General features: G+C 37.1%; 1 long non-coding RNA gene across 3 annotated transcripts; it reads right to left on the minus strand.

The window, feature by feature from the left end:
- Window positions 1-8,300: 8,300 nt before the first annotated feature.
- On the minus strand, window positions 8,301-15,601 carry LOC127786694 (uncharacterized). Of its 3 annotated transcripts, none has more exons than XR_008020042.1 (3): window positions 15,450-15,601; window positions 14,938-15,061; window positions 8,301-8,654 (listed from the first exon to the last, which is right to left on the minus strand). It is a non-coding gene; the product is annotated as an uncharacterized LOC127786694 (long non-coding RNA). The 3 variants fall into 3 exon arrangements; XR_008020043.1 differs by lacking the exon at window positions 8,301-8,654 and adding an exon at window positions 12,500-13,119; XR_008020044.1 differs by lacking the exon at window positions 8,301-8,654 and adding an exon at window positions 14,000-14,821.
- Window positions 15,602-17,467: the final 1,866 nt, after the last annotated feature.

A 17,467-nucleotide genomic window follows, 5' to 3' on the forward strand; every position in this document is an offset into this window, starting at 1 on the left:
GGAAGAGAGAGGTGGTTTTTTTTTTTTGGGGGGGGGTGGGGGGGGGGGGGGGGGGGGGTTGTAGGGCACGCGCGTCATTTATTATGTCCAGACCAGACCCTTGGGGGAAGTTTTTGTGAATATTAGTTTTCTGGTGTATGTCCTAAATTTTAAACCCCTTGATCAATGTAGGACAGTTGCCACTTATATCTTCTGTAGCTGACAAGTAATTTCTTGTGATCTGTTGGCTAGTCCTTGGCCTGTGCCCCCTGATATATATATATATATATAAATAATATATAGGACCATGATCCCTGGTCTGACTTGGACAATCTGGGTCCAATAGGGATGAATTTCCCATTCTGACTTGGACCATAGATCGTTATCCAGATATATATATATATATATATATATAGGACCATGATCCCTGGTCTGACTTGGACAATCTGGGTCCAATAGGGATGAATTTCCCATTCTGACTTGGACCATAGATCGTTATCCACATATATATATATATATATAATATATGGCATCACATCTTTAGCAATAGCAGGGAGCAGGTCAGTTCATTTTTAAGATGGTTAGGGGTGATCGTCAACATCTTGAGGCATGATGCTTCCTGCATTATATAGGTAAAATGAGATGCCCCTGTTGTCGGGTCTGTTTGATGGCGTTCAGTTTGCTCTCATACAGAACAATTACCACTTCTTGGCTCTAGCAAATGAAAGAAATAATTAATCCAGTATCGTTGAAGTACATAGGCTATAATATTTAACCATAAAAAAAGATCAAAATAAGCCCCAGTTAACCATAAGGGCATAGAGTTTAGAAACACAAGAGTAAACAATTAAGAAGAAAAAGTCAAGTGATTGATTTTTTTATTTGTATGGTTTAGTATATAAAAAATTATTTTTATATAAAATTTTATTTTAATTTTTTTAATATAATTTTAGAATGTAAAGTAATAACACTACTATTAGTTGAAGCTATCATAGGTCGTGTGACAAACAAAGGCTAACATTCAACCCTATTTGGCTGCATGGCATTTTCTATATTGGAGACTGAACTAAAAATAAACTTCTTAATAAATAAAGGAAGTCAAAAGAAGAGAGATTAGATGATCTCTCAGCTCTCCTAAACCTAAGGATTTGTTAATTTCTCATCAATATTTTGATTCAGAAAGATAGGTTTCTCTATTCTTGTACATTCATTTATGTTTGTGCTAAGAGATTTGTTCCGAAAGACTTGTCTGTGCTCTGAAGTTAGCTTGATTCTAAATAGGACTCAACTTTTTTAATTCAGATACTGAAATACATATTAATTGTGTGGGAATACAAGATTTTAAATTATGGAAAGTAATTCGTTCAATGCTGGAGAGAGAGAGAGACCTAGCTTTGTAACTATCGAGCCGATACTCAAATGGGCCCCCAAGGGATTTGGGCCGAAGATGTTGGAACTGGCCCATTAAGGACCCAGTATTGCTTCGTCTTGCTTGCCCATTAAGACCCGATATTTGGGCCGTATCGCCATCTGTAACAGAACGCCGACTTACTTTCTTGATGAGAATGAAACGAAAAATTCGAAACCTAGTTTACGTGTCGACCTTTCTCCTCTCGGAATCGAGGGCAAATCATGCGTCAGGGAAGGCCCGGCGGTCTGAACCGGCAAGGCACCGGCGGAAACCGGAAGAATGAAGGCGACAAGAAGGAGAAGAAAATTGAACCGGCGGCTCTGCCGGCTCGAGTTGGCTGGAAGCGGCGGCGATAGCTTCCAATGGTGACGCCATTGGCGAAGTGCAAACTGAGACTGTTGAAACTGGAGCGTATCAAGGACTACCTCCTCATGGAAGAAGAGTTAGTGGTCGATCAGGAGCGATACAAGCCCTAAGAGGAGAATACTGGGGAGAATTGTTCCGAGGTCGACGATCTGCGAGGCTCGTAGACGAGTGTCGGCAATCTTGAGGAGCTGATCCATGAGAATCACGCCATTGTATCGTCTTCTGTGGTCCGGAGTGGATTTTCTCGTTCGTCGACAAGGATCAGCTGGAGCGTGGTTGCGCGATTTTGATTCACAATAAGGTTCAATTCTTCTTGTTTGGTTTGTTACTTTGTCCGTAGTGAGGAAATTAAAGTCTCTTGAACAATTAAGCTAGGGTTAGGGCCTTAAGCCTATCATAAGAAAATACCATTTCAAAAACAAGCCCTAGCTTAATTGTTTAAAATCGTAATTTTCTCACCACAGGAAAAATCAAAAACCAAATGGCATTTCCTTTTCAGTAGTTCGGATATGCTAAATCTTTCTGAAATTAACGCAGATTGCGGTCTGTTCGGGCGATTTGCTTATCAGTATGTGAATTTTTCTTCTCGTCCTTTTTCTGTTTTTTTGTTTTCTCCTTTCATATGGTTAGGTAAGAATTTATAGTTTGATTAGTAGGTGCCACATGGAGAAATTCAACTATCAGTAGGCATTCTGTGGGAATGCTTAAAAAACGCCCTACATTTTGGGATTAGTTATACAAGATTGATTCTACTTTGGCATCTATTGCTTTTTTCAAAACATAGGAGGCTTCATTAGTTTCTTCCCTCTGTTTTGTTACTTTTACGGGACTATCATGGGTAACTACAAAGAAAGCACACTCATTCCAGCACCAGCTAGTGCATGTTGTTGCTTTATTTCCATGCATCTTTAGTTTCCCTCGTCAACTTAAAGATATCATACGAAGTCTCATGTATTTATTGATGCAACCTTATGGTTATGGTTCAACAGAAAGTTTACTTGTGTCCAAAGTTCTGGATATAACTCATTGTGTTGTGCTTTATATAACACCACTCCATTCTGCTGTGCTGTAGATTTTTGTGTTACATGGTATTCTTCCTTAACACAGTTGAAATTAGATTTAGGGTGCATTTGATTGCAAGGGTGGAATTTGGGTAGAAAGAAAATGAATTTTAGGGAATTAAATTACCAAGAATTAAATTATAGAGAAAATATCAATTGAAAGCATTTGATTAGTTTAATTTTCTACCTAGAAATTACCTAAAAATAAATCAAATATACTGTACAAAATATTCAAAAAACCAAATATATATACACAAATATTCAAAAAACCAAATATACTATACAAAATATTCAAAAAATCAAATATATATATACACAAATATACATACACACACACACCCAGCTTTGTGTGTGTATGTATATACACAAATATACATACATACATAAGAGAAGAGTCGAGAAGAGGGAAGAGGCGATGATGGGAGCATCGTCTTCAACCGAGCAAGTTCCAGCGGAGCAGCGCGAGGCCGAGAGCCTGGCGACGTCGAACAGAGCACTTCTGATGCTTCAGAATGCTTTCACCGTCCTCGCCCTCTCTCTCTCTCAATCCATCGCTGCCATCACTGGTCGTGGCTGCCATCACTGGTCGTGGCTGCCATGCCCGACCGCCGACCGCGCTTCCCCTCCTCCTCGTGACCGACGGCCACACTTCCCCTCCTCATCGCGATCGCTGGCCACGCTTCCCCTCCTCCTCGCGACTGTCGACCGCGCTTCCCCTCTTCTTCTTCTTCGTGCTTTCGCTCCGCCGCTGCTATTTCTTCTTCTTCTCCTTCTCCAAATGCTTGGAATTTCTTTTCCACCCCCCTCCCCTCCCCCAAGAATTGGTTTTCCAGCAAAAGTTAGAATTGGGCATCACGTGAGCAAAAGTAGAAATTTGAATTACTTAGAAAATATGGTCTATCAAACACCACCAAAATGGGAATTTACATGGAAAATGGCTATTTTCCATAGAAAATATGCCCAATCAAACAGGCCCTTATTGTTTTAACTGATTTGTTGTTCATCCTTGATTTGCCAAGAATGCAACATTATTGTAAAACCAAGCTCTCTTTTTTCCTTTTCTATAACAACATATCAAGCCTTTATCCCACTTTGTGGGGTCTGCTACATAAATTTTAGATTTCCGTTCATTTCTATCCATTGACTTATCTTCTATAAGGCCGATTAGGAAGGGCTACTGACTGGTGGTATGCGAAGTGGAAGCATCGAGGAGTTACTGGGACTACAGAAAATAATTTGGTCAGATTAGATGATGAGAAATATCATTTTTGGCTGTGTTTTGTCAAAGAGTGAATCAGCAGCGGGAGTGAGCAAAGAACTATACTACCAATGCGCCCTATCTTCTTTTTTGCCTACTGGTGGCTGACCAAATATGTCTTTTTTCTATCTTCAGGAATCGGCCCCAATGCTCAAAAGAAAATCTAGAACTGCAACTGTTAGCTGACATGAAGAAGCTCCACCGATGTCAAGAAGGGAGTGAATTGAGACTCTCTCTCTTCCATCAACGTCAAGCATGGGTCAGAGCTGCAGAGCTTATATCCAAGGAGGAAGAGAGGCTGAAAGAGAGAAGCATATTGTAAAATGGATGAAGAAAGTTTAATGCGAGCAAACACAATCCAGGTAAGTGTCCCTCCTCTCTCAAGCAGTAGTGAGCATACACCACTCTTTGATATCTCTTTCTATTGGATTTTGATTTAGTATGCATGAATGACAACTGAACCTCTGGATTCTCTTTTGAGCTCACTGTTGTCCTTTGGTCTGTTCCGAAGATCACGTGTAAAAAAATTTTGTTTGGGTAAACTTTATGATTAAATAATTTTCTTACCAAGCTTTAACTTCAGTTCTAAAATTCTCATCACAATATTCAAATATAATAATGTGAAATAAATAATTGAAGGGATAATACATCCACCTTTGAGGTTAGGTGAAATAAAACACGGTGACCCTGTGTTTTCAAATATTATTGCAACTTCCCTTAAATTTTGAAAGTATGTCACACTTTGCCCATCATTAGTTAATCACGGTTAATTTTTCCAAAATACTGAAAATACCTTTACTCTCTCTCCCATTTCTTTCTCTCCTCTCTTCCGGCCATGGAAAGCACCCACACTCTCCTCTTTCTCTCTTGGGTTAGCTGGGCAAGCCCAGCGATGTTGGAACCATTGCTGGGCATCCCCAGTAATGGTGGAAGGATTCGCCTCACAAACCATTTTGATTTTGTTGAAAGCTGGAGATATAAAATTGAAAAACATTTTTCACAAAATACATGTTTTTCTTGGTCCTCTGCCTCTTTTACTCGACTCGCCTCACAAACCATCTTGATTTAGATTGGTTGTGCATTACTTTTTTTGGATTCTGCATGGATTATGCAAGGCTTTATATTGGGTCATTGGCAAGACCAACATTTGAGCTTGTAAAAACTGTTGTAGCTAAAAGGTAACTGTCTTAATTGTAGATTGACATTGATATGTGATCCGCTTTACCACTTTTGGCTTAGAACTTGGGAAGTTTTCATATGCATAGATGTCTGTAAGATTTCCCAGGGTGGATATCCATACTATTTCCATGAGTATTGCACAAGTTGACATGCATGATGTATCAGTGATGGTAACCCATCTGTTTCCTTGACCAACTGTTGAAACATCTCACTCTTTTTACTGCATGTTGCATCAGTAAGATTTCTCAGGCCTTTTGCCTTCCTCTAGTAAATCTGGCCACCTAGAGATTTTTGCTGACATTAGGGTGTGTTTGATAGCATTTAGTTAGAAAAGAAAGCATTTTCCAACTTGCATGTAAAACAAAAACCATCTTCCCTCTAGATGGATTTTTTCATGAAAAAGAGACAAAAACATGCTTAATTGATTATATCATAGAATTTAATTTCATGGAAAATATAGTGTGTGAAACACCAAAGATGGAATTCAATTATTTGGATGTGACATTTTCTATGTATTTTTTTCATGCTATTAAACACAATCTTATGGTATGTTTGATAGCATTTAGTTGGAAAGGAAAGCATTTTCCAACTTACATAGAAAACAAAAATCATCTATCTCTCCATAGATGGAATTTTTTATGGAAAAGAGGCAAAAATATGCTTTAATGATTGTACCATGGAATTCAATTTTATGGAAAATACAGTGTGTCAAACACCAAAGATGAAATTTAATTCTTTGGATGTGACTTTTTTTATATATTTTCTATGCTATCAAACACACATATTTTGATTCCAATGTTCCCCAAGCATTTTTTTTTTACATGTTAGTTTGACGGTCTGCCATATTAATTGTGTTTAGCTTTTTCATCACATGGGTTGGAGTCTCATTAATAATAGTAAAGTTACTCTTTGTGACTAGAAAATCATTGGGAGTCTAAGTAGAAATATTATCACCCCTGCAGCAATTTGTACATTTATGCTTAAGCAAGAATAAGTTTTTGAATTTTATGCTTGTGGTGTGCATTTATGCTTCCATTTGGCGGACCCGGCACCTGGCTTTGACATCTCTAGGGTCTGTGTATGCATGCGCGCGAGAGGGAGAGATTTGTCAAGTGGAAGATGATAGTGTTTTTAACGGCAACTATTCTGCAGGAACTCGTTAATAGAAGTTGTGTTAATATTCACTGACAAGGCATCACTTACAATTGCCAATAACTTTTCAGAATCTTCACAACAGGATCTCTTGATAAGAAGATATATTGATTGTAAGGTGCTGGATTGCTAGACAAACAGTGTCCTGCTTTGTGAGAAATCCGTGGTTAGACTTTTCTTTTCTTTTCTTTTTTTTGTATACTTACGTGATTATCTTGTAGACTTAGTTTACCTAAAAAGTTGAAGGCTAGGCCAGTAAAAAATAACACCTTATCACCATAGTCCGTAAAATTTATTAATTGTATAAAATTGATTATATATATAAATTTATTACTACTTGTAAAAATTATTTTAAAAATTATTACTACTTTTAGAAACTCAAAGGATTAATTAAATAAATACTTTTTAATACTTTTGCAAACTCACGTCTTTAGGTATTTGAGGTGCTGAATTTTGACTGCATATGCGGCCTATTGAGAGAAATGTCGGCCAATATAAGCCCAGACGGATCAGTAATTGGGCTGGATGTATACCCAACAGTTAAAAATTTGGGACAGTACGAGGCCTATCGATATACAGTTTGGTCTGATTGTAGTCCCAAGAATAATAAGTTTTGACAGGAAACCAGCCGATACTAATGTAATGTCAGACCGTAATAAGCGGACCAAACTGAAACCCAAGATTTTTCAAATTTGGGACACAGGCCCCTATTGCTGGAAGTAGGGTTAAACGGGAAGATTATTGGAATTTAGTATGAATGCAGGCACATAATATGAAATTTGGGTTGAACCTGCGCCTATACGAATGAAAGTTATGCCGAACTGAAGCCCAATATTTGTTAATGTTGGGCCGTGCAGGACTAGATTATGAAGTTTTGTCAAAACTGAAGCCCAAGTTTTTTAAATTTGGTCCGCATTAAGGCAGGTTAAACTGAAGCCCAAGATTTGGTATTGGGCCAAATGTAGGCCCAGAATATGACGTTTGGGCCCAGTTGAAGCCCAAGTTTTTTGTTATTGGGCCCAATTTTGGCCCTCAATATGAAATTTAGGCCCATACTTAAGCCCAAGATTTTTGGTATTGGGCTGAAGTTTGGCCCAGAATATGATATTTGGGCCTGACGGAAGCCCATAATTTTTGTTATCGGGCCCAATTTTAGTCCACAATATGAAATATAGGTCCATGCTGAAGCCCAAGATTATTGTTATTGGGCCGAACGTAGGCCCACATCATTAATTTCGGGCCAAAACTGAAGCCCCACATTTTGTGATTTGGTTTAATGTAGTAATAGAGTATGAAATTTAAAGCCCAATATTTTGTTATTGGGTTGAATGTAGGCCCATAATGACATTTGGCCCCAACTGAGGCCCAAGATTTTTTATATTATCTAAAGGTACGCCCAGAATATGAAATCTGGCACAATTAAAACCCAACTCACGAGCCCATAATGGGAGCGAAACTTGGACAAATAAAAATTGGGCCTAATGAAGCCCACTTAACTATTTGGTCTATTTTTTGGCCTACTTGAATTTGGTTTCGGCAAAATTGTAGACCAATAATCATTGCAATTTCAGGCGTACGATTTTTGGCTTAAATCTACTGTAAAATTATTGAAATTAAGCATAATATGAACTCATTAGTAAGGGATATCATTTTTGAAATCTAGGCTTTATTTAAGGCCGAAGTCATGAAACCCCCTAGTAAATTTTAGGCTTTATCTAGGATCTTCCACGAAGTAGGACAAAAGTAGTTTGGGCCACTTTGATAAATGTCCGAAAAGATGAAACAAAAAATTTGGCAAAAGCAAGAAAGATAAGACATAAAAATTTGGCCTCTGTTCACACCATTAGAAAGAAAACATTCTTTACCGTAAGTTTATCTTGGTTTCTTTCATGACTTTAAGCAATTGAGGCCTAGCTTTTCTTTTATGATAGATAGCATTTTATATAAAGCGATAAATCAAATGAAAGTACAAATTTGGAGCAAAGAAGAAACCCATGCCACCACACCTTCGAAAATTTTTTCCTGCAGGGTTAGTTGTTCATCCACCTGATCACCATTCATTGCTGCTCTAAACATGTATAATATATATATAATAACACAAGACCCACCACATCTGCACACTCAGAGAGAGCGCGACCAGATATTTCATCCCCTCGCCATTGTTGTTGCGGCCCAGACATCATTAACGACATATCATAGGATGCTCTTTCTCAAACATTATTCTGGCGCACGCATCCGTGTTTTTGCGCTGGCATGGTGCAACAGTTACTTGAAGCTTTGTAAATATATAATACATAAATCACCGAGCAAAGAGAAAAAATAAATAAATCTGACGTTGGGACCAGGTAAGGGGCATTTAGAACCAAGAGCAAGGGGAATTAATTCTATTGAGAAATAATTCTAGTCCAGCCATGTGACAATATTAGCTACCTCGCTGTGACTACTAGTGTTGCGTCGGTGTTCTATTCTTCTTAGGCCACAAACTGAGCAGGCAAAGAGCCTTTCTATGATGTGCCTTATATCAGTTATCAACCTCTGGCGCACAGAGAATTTGGAAAACTGAACTATATAGACGCTAGACAGTCACTAAAACTAGACGATTTAACAGAATGTGGAAACAATGGACCCTTTGGTGGGAAGGGATCTAGCTAAATAAATAATTGTTGTTTGCGGGGCATAAACCAGAAAAGTTGAAAACCTAATGTCTTAGCATCCTACTTTTATTACTAAGTTTATGCTGTGGCATTGGTACTTTAAGGTTATTGCAGTTTCTAACCCGACTAGTTGCTTGAAATCTTGACTGGTTAAAGGAACAGGCAGCATATGAAGTGCTGCTGTAGGGACTATTGAACCCAAATGAGCAGCTCTGGCCGGTTCACTCTTCATCTAGACCATCTGCTGCATCTTATTTGGGTTCAATAATCCACGTGGCAATACTTCATCATATTGTGTAGGTTCCTTTAACCTGTACAGATTCCAAACAACTAGTCAGTTTGGAAACTGCAACAAACTTGCCTGGGACCAGGAGAGCAACCAGTCCCAAATATGAAACTTTACTAGTCCTTATCAGTGGTATCTTGCTCATCTGCAAAAATTAATTTCAATCTATTTTGCCTCACAATTAATACATGAGCAGAGGGTTCTCAGGGTGAATAAACTATGCTATACAATCAAAATATTAGGCATATTGAAAGAAATGCCACCCGTTCACTAGACTTAAAGGGATGCAAGAATCCTGTAGCATGAAGAGAGAAACTACCGTATCTAGGACAAGTGCAATTTCATAAGCTTGGTTTGGGCAGGGAACTTGTTCGCCATACAATGTTAAGACTTGCAATGTTACTCAAAAAGCAGATCTGTGAGAGATGTCGCACTTTTCAGCAGAGATGAACCCTGCACTAACTTCTTGAATCCTAAGCATTCAGTCAACAGAAGTCTGGTTCATTGTTCCTATTTATGTAGGGTCGTGAAGGATGAAAGTTGTTAAAAATGAAACAATCATTTGAGCCAGCGTCCTTTTGCCAATATTGTATTCAAAGAATGTCTTGATATTTTAGAAGAATCTGGAGCCATGACTACTACTGCCACTAAAGAAATGTTTTGCACCTGCCTTCTTCAAGATATGAGAGAGGAAAAGGTAGGGTATTGAACCATGATAATTTGAAATAATGTGTGTTTTTTTATAATTTTATTTTTCTGTCATACTATTTATATTATTCAAAATTTACATATATACTTAAATATACTAATTTTATGAATAATGCTATTCATCTAGACTGGAGATCTATATCCAGTTTAGGTGGCACATTTTCATTGGACAATGAAAATGTGCATAAAATGTGCATAATAAATATTGACACTTGCACATTTTCAGTGCCCAATGAAAATGTGTCATCTAGACTGAAGATAAATTCATCTCCAGTCTAGATGAATAGCATTACTCTAATTTTATATGTTCTACTAGTTTAAAATATATATTAAAACATAATAATTTAAACAAGTTTTACATTTAGAGCTCATAAAAAGGCTAAATGAGCCGAGTCTAAGCCTAACAAAATTCTTAACGAGCGGAACTCAAGCCTCAAATCTCAGCTTGAGCCTAGCAAAAGCTGACGCAGCGTGTAGCGCAGGTGTGAAGAAAACACACCAAAATAAACCCTTGAAAGAATAAACTTCAATGGCCAAATCTCGGCTTTCAAGAAGACGCAAAAACAAGACTGTTTTGCTAAGAAACCCAAATAGGTTGCTAAAATTTGATTGAGAAAAACTTGATTACAAACTCTAGATCCTAGACATATTTATAATATTTGGTTAATCCAAATCCATCTAATATTTGTAAACAAAATCTAACTAAAATCCTAATAAAAATAAAATCCTAATCCAACATGAAGTAGAATCTTAAATCAAGTAGAAACATGAAGTAGAATCCTAAAACATATGAAATATTAAAATATTGTTACGTCGCTATTATTCCAGTGATATTGTTCCGGTATGGTCGGGTCGGCCTTGAGTCGGGTCTTGATTGGTGACCACATCATTCACCTCCACTCGAGTAGGACAAATCCATGTTCGGCAAATACAAAGAGAGATTAGCACATTGAATGTTTAGAAATACCCATATGATTAGGTAAATCCACAATATAAGCATTATCATTGGTCTCCTTTGTAATCTTGTAAGGATCATACTTTGGCTTGAGCTTGTTCTGTTGTTCTGCTGGAATCCGTTCATTCTTCAAGAATATCATGACTTCATCTCCAATCTCAAATACCTTGTGCTTCCTATGCTTGTCAGCTATCGCCTTGTATTTCTTGTTTGTGCAACCTTTGCTTGACATCTTCCTAAACCGCTTGAACTTTTTTGCTAAGGAAACATGAGCAAAGACATTCCTCCCCTTCTTAGCCATATCTGCGTTGGCATGGGTCCAATCATCACCATGTTTGTTGCCCTCTGCCTCCATTGTATTATTACTGTTAGATTGAGGACGTTGAACATTCCATCTTGAACGCTTCTCTAATCTGGTAGACCTTATCACATCTCCTTATCTTCTCATCAGTTTTCTTGATTTTAATTCCTCAACATTTTTCGAATTCATCCGTAGATTTTTCTTGCCTAGAAAAGTATTATTTTGCAACTGTTTCAAATAGAGGCTTATTCCATGACTTTCAGTAGTCTCTACATCACTTAAAATATTGATGCTTGAATCCTCCTTTGGTGACACTCGATCAGCTATAGCAGTAGCTACTACAGTATTCTTAGTTTTAGAATCTAATTTCAGATTAATACTGAAAGCAGTTGCACTACCCGAGTTAACTAGCATGGGAGATCCAACACCCCTTTCCACATAGAGACCCCTGTGATTATCTTGCTTTTGCAATCGCAAAAGTGAATATGTTCCTATTGCCTTTGATTCAACCATGCCAGAGCTTGAATAAACTGTAGAAGGATTTGCTACCATGGGCTCCATCTCCTTTACAGTCACACATCGATCAAAAGAAATACCATCATCCTTGGATAGCGAAGCAATGCCTGATCCCTCGGGACTAGAAAATACCCCAGTATGAGTCAACAACCTTGGAGTTTTTGTCATGTTAGCAGCATAAACTAGACTTGAGTTTGCAAACGTGGAGATTACTGGGACAACATAATGTTTGAGATCAAGCTACAAACTCACCGAAAATCCATTCTTTAGTTTATACTCATCGTTTCCCCAATGGTTGTGTTGTTGCGCATTCCTCCTAACCCCTTTACCACTAGGGTTGGCTATCATACGACCAAGATCATCCTCACCGTCGCTATTATCCATCATTGGTCTTCTAGGATTAATGACTGGTCTTCCCAGTTTAACATAGCCGGCTTGATTCATGCCATTAGTCCGGTTTCAATTATCCTTAACTCGTTGTAAAACGCCCAATTGGTTGCGGATTCGCTCCAATTGCTGCTCCATTGTTCGAGTTATTTCCCGTTATTCTTCGATTGCTCTCCAAATCGCAGGCAACCCCCGATCACCGTCACGAGGCTGGTTGCTAACGTTACCTTCAAGATTGGCCATCTGATTGGTTGATGAACTGCTCTAATACCACCTGACGCAGTGTGTAGCGCGAGTGTGAATAAAACATACCAAAATAAACCTTTGAAAGAATAAACTTCAATGGCCGAAACTTGACTTTCAAGAAGACGCAAAAACAAGATTGTTTTGCTAAGAAACTCAAATAAGTTGCTGAAATTTGATTGAGAAAAACTTGATTACAAACTCTAGATCCTAGGCATATTTATAATATTTGGCTAATCCAAATCCATCTAATATTTATAAACAAAATCCAACTAAAATCCTAATAAAAATAAAATCCTAAACCAACATGAAGTAAAATCATAAATCAAGTAAAAACATGAAATAGAATCCTAAATCAAGTAGAATTCTAAAACATATGAAGTATTAAAATATTGTTCTGTCGCTACTATTCCAATGATATTGTTCTGGTGTGGTTGGATCGGCCTTGGCTCGGGTCTTGATTGGTGACCGTATCAAAAGCTTAGCTCGTTTACAGACTCAAGGACAATATTCCTTCCACACATGCTCACAGGTCACAAGTATCACCTAAATAAAACAAGAACAACGTGCCAACCTTGTTCCAGCGTACAAGTACTCTTGGCTTCCTGCAAAGCCCTCATTTCTCATTTATCCTATCTCAATGCCTTTGCAAGAGATGCAATGCTAGTCGTGCACAAGAGAAGAACCACATTAAGGACTACCATACCAATACATTGGTTAACTGACAGACCATCGCTGAAAGTATATATAGGAAGTTTGACAACCCACATCAAGAATGACATTCAAGTTGAGCCAGCCAAACCTGAATGAATCAGACCTTTGAACTCCAAAGAAATATATATATATATATATATATATAAAGATCCCCAAGAAACTTGATGATCAATGGGTTGATGTGGTCCTTTTGGTGATTTTAATGCAGGGATTATAGCATGCATGGCAATGTGTAAAGATCACATGTTTCAGCAAATGTCTATCATATATCAATCTTCTGTACAACACACATTAATCTGCCAGGTCTACTGCCTACCCACATCCAATAACACAATAAGGGATAAGCAACTGAACATAGTAACAAACAGCAAGAAGGTAATATAACCCACCTTAAAAGGCCAATGTCTTGGTACAGCCTTAAATAGTGAAATAAGGTGCGCAAAGCAGAGCCCAACCTGAATGATTTATTTTTCTACAGTATATGTAAGTTTACTGAGCTAAAGTTGAGTTCTCAGAATTTCACTCCTAAAACATATTTTGGCATTTTTTGCAACATGGTTATATAAATTGTGGAAATTTCATTGGTTTATTGGCAATACAAAATTTCACTGAGAATTTAGCAATGACATCAAATTCTTGGAATAAAAAAACTACAGAAAAGGCATTAAATGAATTACTATAAATTACTCACAAAAAAATTATATAAGAATACCAAGAAAAAACAAGTATATTTCTTTTAAAAATTTATTCTCATTGAAAAAAAAAGCTATTAATAATGTTTACTATTATTAATAGTAAAAATTATATCTAACTGCAAAATTTAGGGGGGGGGGGGGGGGGGGGGGGGACTGAACAACTTTCAAAGTCCTCTAAAAAAGTTAGCCCATCATCCTAAAAAGATGGTTCAAATTTCTACTTTCTTTGTCTTAAAATTGTGTAAAATTTATCAAGTGGAAGGATATTTAATTTTTTACTTTTCAATTCTATCCTTAATTAACTAAGTACTTATAAATTTGAACGTTCTAAGCTGATTAATAATTAATTTAGTCTGTTTTTAGATATATAAGCTTTAATTGTATTAACTACAGGTAAATCTAATAAAATAGTAAAAGAGTTAATTACATGAGTAATGTTTTTCAAATTGATAATTTAATTAGGATTGATAATCTATATTAATAGCGAAACGTCACATTATCCCATGATCCCGTGGGAGTAATAATACTCATACAACATCACTTCGACTGTTAACATAGGTGAACAGTGAACCCAGTGTGTGGGGTTCCACACCCTAAAACCCAATCAACATACACCAAATTATAAGGAAACTCGTTACATACACCAAATTATAAGGAAACTCGTTACACACCATTCAACCAAGTGGTCTGTGTGAGGACTAAACTTGTTGGTTAAACTAGAAAATCCTGACCATCGTCAAATGGTGCTGGCATCTAAGGTGTGTTATTGGATGCTAGATTTGTAAATAATTTGATTTTGAGGCTTAAATCATAATTTAAAAAAATAATATTATTGATAAAAGAAATCTCTTTGCAAAGCGGTCATCAAGTGGAGAAGGTATTTTGTGTCTAGTAGACACCACATCATTGTTCCCCAAGCCAATCACATGCCGCCATGGTATTTACAAGTGAACACGCTGCAACATGCAATGTATTACCTCGGAAGCACATAAGAGTTTTTCCATCAAGTGCAACATGTGTGCAGCAAAAAGAAATGAAGAGAGCGTGCTCGGGCAAAAGGAAGCAAGCAAACCTGTGCATAATAGATAAGGAGAGCGTGCACAATGAAGGCTGCAGAAGTTAAATGGATGAAGAAGTTGGAATAGAATAATGTTCGTCGACATCAAACTCGGTCACGCAGTGATTCATTGTGATCCCTAAAAGTCGAAGCACGGAAGCGCCATGAAAACTGTGTTATCTCTATTGCGACAACAGAACGAGAATGAAAACCCTAGTTTAAGGCTCCAAAGTTGCAGCAGAAGAATAGAATGACAATGAAAACCCTAGTTTAAGACTCAAAACTTGAAGCAGAATAATCGAATGGCAACCAAAACCCTAGTTTGTCCCAAAACTCGCAGCAGAACAATTGAATAACAATGAAAACCCCACTTTAAGTCGCAGAACTTGCAGCAAAACAATCAAACGACAATGAAAACCCTAGTTTAAGGCTCAAAACTTAGAATTAGAAATTCAGGAACCTAAACGATCCAGTAAACAAATCCTCCGTTGAAAGCGTAAATTAAGAACGATGAACAATTTACTTACATTGAATCATATCTTGAACTCGGCACTATCGCCTTATTTGTCGCTCAGGATCCCCAGCTTTCTCTCCAAATTCTCTAAATCTCCTGTGAAATCCGTCTCTCGACTCTCGAGTCTCTCCGAAAGTACTCCCCACATCTCAAATAAAAAAAACATAAAGTAATATACGTATGTGATTAAATAGTAATGGAGATAAAATTAAAAATAAATAAATCAGTATTATCGTGGCTAAATATTATTTTATCATGTCCTACCACACCCTTGGAGTGCGATTTTCTTCACCCTCAAAAACAAGGGTGATGGTCACCCTTGTTATTTTTAGACTTAAGGATGACGGAGGGCAGGGCAGGGAAATATTACCGCTCAAAATTTTACCCCCCCAGGCAGCCAAATATTACCGCCCCCCTTCCCTCCATCTGGGTCTCTCTCTCTCACTCACTCTCCCGCTCCCCAGCAATAGCACCGGCGTCCTCACCAGCATCACCACCGACGTCGGACCTCCGGCGTCCCCCCAGCAGCGGCGTCTCTCTATTCTCGCCCTTCTTCAGGTAAATGTTACTTTAGTTTTTTGTTTGGAAATGCTCCGACGTCTCCCTGTTCTCTTTTAACGATTTGCTTTCGTGCATCTTTGATTTTTTGACGTTGTTTCACTCGTTTTCGTGCATCTCCGAAGTCCTATTAAATATTTAAGTTTACAGTTAAGAACATTGATTCAATTAGCTTACCAGTAGAATATTATTGAATATTTAGTTTTCATGTTCATTGGAGCAATTTCTCGGAGATGGAAGCCACTGTCTTATATGTATAGCTCAAACTACTACTTATACTTTTGTCTACTAAACTTGAACCATTATTTTCTGTTTGAAAAATTTTGTGGTTATTATGATTTTTTACTCTTTCTTGAAATATGATATATGTACCCTTAAAATTTTCAATTAATATATATTTAATAGGGAATGTAATGTTACAATTAAGACTCTAACCGTATAAAACTAATGTTACAATTAATGTTGATTAGTTGTTTTGCTTTTGTGTTTTTGTTTCTTTTGTAATCAGAGATGGTCTTTTTCAAAACTAATTAGAACTAATAGAACTATAATGAGAGAATAGATGGTGAGATAACAGGATCAGCAACTTTACATTTTCATACTTTCCACATTGTGAGATTCTTGATATGTTGTTAGTTACATGTTCATACTTGATAGGAGAGTTTCACCAAAGCAATCCAAACTTTTCTTGAACTACAGCAATGCAGAATTCACCATAATTTTATCTACCCTCACTTGAAAACAGGCAATCTGCATTATTCTTCACAAATGGGTAAAAGAGCATGTCAATAAGAGCTACTCCAACCTTGTTATAAATGAATGACCTTATTTTTAGTTTTATCTTTTCTTGTATTGCTACACCCCTATCGTAACATCTTCTTCTCTATTACGTTTATATTTTGCACATATGGATGCTTTACTGCTCAAAATGATGTTCCATATAACATAGCTGGCCTTGTAGGCATCTTATAAAATTTTCCTTTTAGAGGGTTTCTTTATTAAAAATTTTTGACAGCAATGATAATAACGCATAACTGATGGCTAAGATTGCCGATGAGAGTTTACTTTATTAGGGTACCCTACCATCACACATATTAAGTAGATGAAAACCTAGCAAAATTTTATTGCAAGTCAATCTAGTAATGCAATGATCTTCACTCAACCCTATTGACTTATGAAAGGATATTATAGATCATAGATTTATTTTACAAACAAACAGTAAAAAGAAATGCATGGGTAAAAATGCAGACACCTACCCAAAACTTGGAAATTATGCACAATTGGTTGTTACCTATGAACTGCATAGCACTGTTAACTAAAATAAAAGTGCAACTTACTTCTAAGGATGCAGTTCATATGAAGAACACATGTGCATCATCTGTCATTATTCTATTTTTGTAATTAGGATTCACTTGCACTTTGGTATGGAACTATTCTATTTTTTTATTAATTTGTCAGTAAAATTAGAACTTA

This window comes from Diospyros lotus, chromosome 12, assembly GCF_014633365.1.
Source record: "Diospyros lotus cultivar Yz01 chromosome 12, ASM1463336v1, whole genome shotgun sequence".
Taxonomy (NCBI): domain Eukaryota; kingdom Viridiplantae; phylum Streptophyta; class Magnoliopsida; order Ericales; family Ebenaceae; genus Diospyros; species Diospyros lotus.